We start from the raw sequence: 7,243 nt of genomic DNA, 5'->3' as shown, positions 1-7,243 counted from the left end.
GAAGCCCCCGAATTCCATGTTTCCTTTGAGACTCAGTGTATCTTCTGCAGTTTTCAGTAACAAAGATGACTTTGTTGAATTTACTTTGTTTATATTGCAGCAAAAGAAGTTCACGTTTAGAAAACAAAATTCAATTTATAGAATTGAATATTCTTTCTTTAAAGTGTACTCCTGGGGCGCCTGCGTGGTTCATTGGTTCAGTGTCCGACTTAGGCTCAGGTCATGATCTCACAGTTCATGAGTTTGAGCCCTCACAGCCTGGAGCCTGCTTCAGATTCTGTGTCTCCCTCTCTCTCTGCCCCTCCCCTGCTCATGCTCTGTCTCTTTCTCAAAAATAAACATTAAAAAAATAATTAAAAAAAATAAAGTGCTCCCCTGTCAGACATTGTAATTTACCACCCTGAAGGCAGCTTAATCTTCTCTGAAGCTTCTTGGTTCCCATGAAAAGTAGTCTCCTTTGAGAGGACTAACCTCCTATTCCTCATCTCTATACATTTTGCTGTGCTAAAATACATACATATATATATATATCAGACCTGAGGCTCTACATTCAGTTTGGGGTGAATATATCTAAAACCAGAGGCCCTACAGTCTGGCACGCTCTGTTTCCCAAATTCCTCTATGCTTTATTTCTAAACATAAGCATAAGCATATTCAAAGCATAACCTTATTTCTAAGGTTCCTGATGTTTCAATAAGGGAAAATATAAAATGAATTTTATTAAAACAATTTAGGACCACCATTTGGGGCCTAGGCAGTCAGAACCTGCTGCCATGTGTGTTTGAAGGAATGATATAGAAATAAAATACTTAAAACCTTCAGTGGGGTCTCAGAACCAGGAGATCCCAAACTCGGGACTCTAGAGGCCCCACATACTTTATGTGCTTCCTGGCTACATAGGCCTATGTGACAGGCCTCTGACAAAATGAACATGGGCTTTACCCTCTGTGCCCCCTAAAGTTTAAAGGCTGTGTTGATTCACTGCTGCTATCCCCCAGGCCACTAAAAAGCACGGCAGTAGTTTGTGGCCACAAGGAGTCTCTCAACTGTGTCCCACATCAGCAGCATCAGCCTCAAGAGGGCCATGCAATCAGACAAGGAAAAGAAGGAAAAAGGAATCCACATTGGAAAGAAGTAAAACTGTATTTTTCTTGCAGATGACATGACCCTCTATGTAGAAAATCCCATGGACCCCACAAAAACTCTATTAGAACTAATACATAAGAACAGCAAGCTGCAGGGTACCAGATACAAAAATCAATTCTATTTCTATAGATGAACAATGAATGAATAATCTAAAGAATAAATTAAGAATATAATCCTTTTCACAATAGTATCAAAAAGAATAAAATACTTATGAATAAATTTAATAAAAGAAGTATAAGACATACACACTGTTAATTATAAAACCTTGCTGAGGGAAATTAAAAAAGATCTAAATAAATGAAGAGATATTTCGTGTTCATGGATTATAAGACTTGGTGGTGTTAAGATGATTATTCTACCCAAGTTGAACAGATTGCATGTAACCCCTATCAAAATGCCACATGCAGAATTTGCCAAAATGATCCTAAAATATATACGGAATTATAAAAGACCATGAATGGTCAAAATAATCCTAAAAAAAGGAGAACAAATTTGAAGCACTTTAACTTCCTAATTTCAAAACTTGCTATAAAGCTGTAATTAGTGAAAACAAGGTTCTCATAAAAGGACAGACATGTGGATCCATAGAACAGAGCTGACTGTCCAGAAAAAAAGCTCTTCACATTTATAGTCAATTTATTTTCAACAAAAGTGCCAAGACAAATCTACTGCTTTTAAACAAATGGTTCTGGGACAATTGGATATCCATATGTAAAGATGAACTTAAACCCTTAACTCACACCTCACACAAAAATTAATGCAAAATGAATCACAGAATTAAATAGAAGAGCTAAAACAATAAAACTTTTAGAAGAAGACATAGGGAAAAACCTTCAAGCCTTTAAATTAGGCCAAGACTTCTTAGATATGATACCAAAAGTACAGTATATTTTTAAAAAATGACAACGTTGATCTCATCAAAATTAAAAACTTTCACATTTCAAAAAACATTACTCTGAAATGAAGACAAGTAGCAGATTGGGAGAAAATATCTGCAAAACATGTTTCTGATAAATGACTTGTGTCTAGAATATAAATAGATTCCTTATATTTTAATAGTAAGACAAGGAAGCCCACCAAATAAAATGGACAAAAGATTTAAATTTGAAAGACATTTTACTAAAGAAGATCTGTGAATGGTGAATAAGTGCACAAAAAGATTCTCAGCATGGCAGTCTTTAGGAAACCACAAAGCAAAACCACAATGAGATACCAGTTCACATCCAGTAGAACGGCTATAAAAAAGACACATAATAACAGATGTTGTCAAGGATGTGGAGAAATAAGAAACTTGTCCGTTGTTGGTAGGGACATAAAATGTTATAGCAACTTTGAAAACACCTTGGCAGTTTAAACAAAAATTTGTCCTATGACCCAGCAATTCCACTGTTTAATAAAGATACCTACCAAAGAGAGAGGTTCCTGGGTGGCTCAGTCAGTTAAGTGTCTGTCTCTTGATTTCAGCTCAGGTCATGATCTCACAGTTTGTGGGATTGAGCCCCATGTTGGGCTCTGCACTGACAATGCAGAGCCTGCTTGGGATTCTCTCTCTCTCTCTCTCTCTCTCTCTCTCTCTCTGCCCCTACCCTGCATACACTCTGTCTCTCCCTTAAAATAAATAGACATTAAAAAAAAAAGTATCTACCAAAGAGAGATGAAAACATATGTCCACACAATGACTTACCCATGACTGTTGTTAGCAACATTATTCACAATAATCCCAAAATGGAAACAACCTAAATGTCTGTCAACTGCTGAATATGGTATTTCCATGCAATGGAGTATTGTTTAGCAATAAAAAGGAATGAACTGATTCATGCTAGGACTTGGATGAACGTTGGAACATTATGTATGCTAAGTGGAAGAAAATATACCCAAGAGACTACATCTTATTTGATTTCATTCATAGAAACAGTCCAGAAAAGGCAAATTTATAGAGACAGAAAGTAGAATAGTGATGCCTGGGACAGTTAAGGGGCCGGAAGTAATGTTAAATGAGCATATGGGATCTCACTGAGGAGAGGAAAATGTTCTAAAATTGATATATGCTGAGGGTTGCACAACCTGGTAGATGTAACTAAAAAATAAAAATCATTGAGTTGTATGATTGGAGTGGGTGGACTGTTCTTCAGCTCGCCCAAATTTGGCCAAGACAGGAGACAGCAGGGCCAGAGCTGAACAAACCGGATGAGTTCTTAAGTCTGTAACCAAAGGTTGCCCAGACAAAGCCCTGAGAATTGTCTGTTCTGGTTTCTAGCGTCACTGAGCCATACTTTAAAAATCTATACAATTTCATGATGCATTATGCCAGACCTGAATGTCCAGTGATATATATGAAGAGTTGACATTCCACAGCAAATGGCCCTAATGATGCAGCAGGACCCAGGAAAGGATCAATCAATCCATACAGATTTTCATTTATAGCACTTCCATTTGAGAGGTCGTAAATAAAACTAGTAAGGAAATACTCCAGGGAGAAGCGCTGGTGTAAGTTTAAGATGACTATCTCCAGGCCCAGTCAGTACATGCTAAGGGTGTATGGGAGAAATACATGTTGTCTCGGATGGTGGCCCTATCTCTCATGCAACCCCAATTACCTGAATGCAAAATGGAGTAAAACAATGATGCTGATAACAAATGACTACATTTGGTGTCAGGTAGATCTGCCATTAGCAGCATCTTTGCATAAGTGATTTAAAATTTGCTGACACGCCATCTTATAACAGGATATTGTGAACAAAGACTGGTCACTACTCAGTGTCTGTACCCCTGTACCCAGAGACTGCTGGGCCTGGGGACCCTGCAGGGAGATGAAGGAGACTCAGGACACATGTATTCCTGCTCCAGAGAAGAGCAGTAGAGCCCAGGAGACAGGGAACAAGCAATCATAGGAAGGATACAGGTGCAGGCAGGTAGATGTAAACAGGTTTGTGAGAAGGAATTGGCTCTAATGGATACTGATAGATATGCAGATAGGATACTGATGGTCATGTCTGCACAACAGGCCCAGAGGCTGGGAAAGGGAGGCTTCCAAAGCTCCTGCCATTTTCTTCTGTTTCTCTCTCTACATATAAGGATCATCGCTACCTGTCTCATCTTTTTTTTTTTTTTAAATGTTTATGTATTTTTGAGAGACAGAGAGAGACAGCGCGTGAGCAGGGCGGGGCAGAGGGAGAGGGAGACACAGAATCCAAAGCAGGCGCCAGGCTCTGCGCTGTCAGCACAGTGTGGGCTTGAACTCACAAACCGGAAGATCATGACCGGAGCCGAAGTTGGACGCTTAACCAACTGAGCCACCCAGGCACCCCTCATCTGTCTTTTGAGTGCCTTCTTTTTGGGGGTTTTAACGTTTTGTTGAATGGGTCAACATGGTTAATAAAGCTAACCATTAAAGAAAATGCAACAATTTTTGTGTGCCACGGATTTTAATAACATTGCCAGTTCCTGTCAAATAGCCCCTAGGCATACGTCCTTGCTCCAGGTAAGTCTGGTGGGGCACAAGAATACAATTTTCCTGAGGCCAGTTTGACCCTGTTGTGACCTACTGGTGACATTTCACATCCTGTTATATAATGTTCCTAGAAAGCCAAATATCTTCCATTTCAAATGTTTTAACTTGCTGTTGTGAGTTAATAAGAGAAATTTTATTTTTTAAAGTTTGACAGAGAGAGAGAGAGAGAGAGAGAGAGGGAAGGAGACAGAGAGTGTGAGCAGGGGAAGGGCAGAGAGAGAGAGAGGGAGAGAGAGAATCCCCAGCTGGCTCTGCCCTGTCACCATTCAGCGTGATGTGGGGGCTCTATCACACAGTGAAATCATGGACCTGAGCTGAAATCAAGAGTTGGACGCTTAACTGACGGAGCCACCCAGGGGCCTCACTAAGAGAAATTTTAAAGATGTGAAGTGCTCCCACTGCATCCCTCACCCTCCTTCCCAACTTCAGCTTAATTGGTTAGGGGTTTTCAAATTCATGGTCACTTTTTCTGCAGGTCCTATCTTGACCTTCCATTTGTCCACTCATGTAACAGTGTGCCAGTAACCAGACAGAGAGGTGTGAAGGTCAGTCCTAGAAGAGTGAGGTCTTGGTGGGGAGGACCAGCTCCCTCCAGGGTGTTGAGGGCTCCCACTGAGGAGGCTGCTTCTAGGTACTGTGCAAACCCAGTGGAACCAGAAAAAGCTGGACAAGAAGATGGAATCCTGAAGGACGAGTAAAAGTTCAAAGGCAGACAAGGCAGCACCAGGAACTTGGAGGAAGCCTGGCTGCACTGAAGGTCCCTGTGGCTTTACTGGCCATCCCCTTAAATTTTACTAAGTCATAGTCCAAGTCAGCTATGCTCAGGGAAGGCTCCAGGTCTACTTCTGGGTCCCAGACTTAAATGAAGGCTACAGGATTATGGTGATAGCCTTGAGTAAAGTCAGAAATCCCTAAGGACAAGGTGAGCCAACTCTCTCTTTCCATAAAATAGGCTCAAAATAGTGTAGTGTGTGTTCGAGAGGAAGTAGAGGTGTGGAGAAGGGGATCAATTATTGAATGCCTTTGTGCCAGGTACTTTACAAATGTTGCCTAGGCAACAGAAATGACCTTGCTATTTTAAACAAACAACACAACAACAAAAACAGCAAAAACAACAACAAAAAAACTCCAAACTCTTTTCCGATTATAAGAACACAGTCTCTTAATTTAGAAAAAATAGAAAAACATAATATGAAGATAAAAAATAAAACCACCCATAATTCTATCACCATTCTTAACTATTGCTCTTTGATCTAGGTATTTATAAGCACATACATATTGGGATTGGGTTGCATTCCCAGCTTTGTTATTTTGCTTTTGTCCCAGTTATGGGGTGAATACTTTGAGTTAATGCTGTTATGATGTGAACATTCTGGGTAAACAGTCTTAAGACATTGAGTGACTACAGAATAATTTTCATAATGGATTTTCATATGGGAATAATTTAATCATTCCCCTGTCAGCAATTTATTTTCCATTCTTTTAAATAGCTTTTTGCATACAAAAGTATATAAATGGCCTGTCATTCTCTACTACTACATCGCTCTACTAGCAAAGGTCAAGTTTTCATGTCTTATTGTCCTTTTGTATGTCTGTGGTTGGTCCATTCTGCAACTTAATGCTTTTTGCAACATTCACAAATGATTATAAGTCCATGGTCTCCTCTGCTTCTTCCTGAAATTCCTGAGGAGATCTCATAGGCAAGGAGACCACTGTGCTCTACTCCTCTCCCCTCAGCCCAAGCCCCTTTTAGAATGAGAGCAGTCACACCAAGGTCTAGGCTTCTCAAGGGGTCCGGAGATGAGCTGTTCAGCTCAGGCCCAAACCCATTCTCAGACATTTCAAAGCTCTGTCTAGCCCTAGAACTTTGAACCTGACTGAGATAGCAAGGTGTTTGGAGTGCATGTCTTTGCATCTTAGCATTAGTCTAGAACAAAACTTAACAAAAAGCATGAACTAATAATTTGTCAAAGATCCTAGTTTTTTTCACTACAATTCATATTTGCATTTAAACTACCTTCAGTTTGTATTACATAAATGCAACGTTTCAACTAAAACTTCTCATGAAAATCCCCTAGAACTCAAAAGTATTTTGAACTAACCACGTGCTTAAAAATCTCAGGTTGGTTGAATGTATCACTACCTACTACAGATTATGTGATAGCGATCTAATTTTTGTTTAGTTGAAATTAAAAAAAAAATTCTAACACCAATGCACATTTGCCAAGGGCGGATGGTTTTGGAGGTAACCCTCTCACAGTTTATTGTTTGGGGATCTGTCTGTCCTGCTGGAATTCTATCTGTTCCATGGCAGAAATGGTCTCATCATCCCCTACCACAAGATCAAATCCAGGGTTTGGCACACAACATGCATTTTAACAATATTTATTGAGGAGTGAAAGAAAAACAGGTATCTTTAATTTTAGCAGATGAACATTTGAGAAGTACTTTTGCAGAAAATTATTGGTCACCTAAAGTATTACCAAAGAGGCATTATTCATACTCAAAATGAATGCCTGAATAAATTTATACATGGATTAGATCAGGTAACAGGTTATGTTCCAAAATCTGGAAAATAAGCAATAC

This window comes from Panthera uncia, chromosome D2, assembly GCF_023721935.1.
Source record: "Panthera uncia isolate 11264 chromosome D2, Puncia_PCG_1.0, whole genome shotgun sequence".
In the NCBI taxonomy this organism is placed as follows: domain Eukaryota; kingdom Metazoa; phylum Chordata; class Mammalia; order Carnivora; family Felidae; genus Panthera; species Panthera uncia.
The sequence above is the reverse complement of the archived record's forward strand: the minus strand, read 5'-3'. Positions refer to the sequence as shown.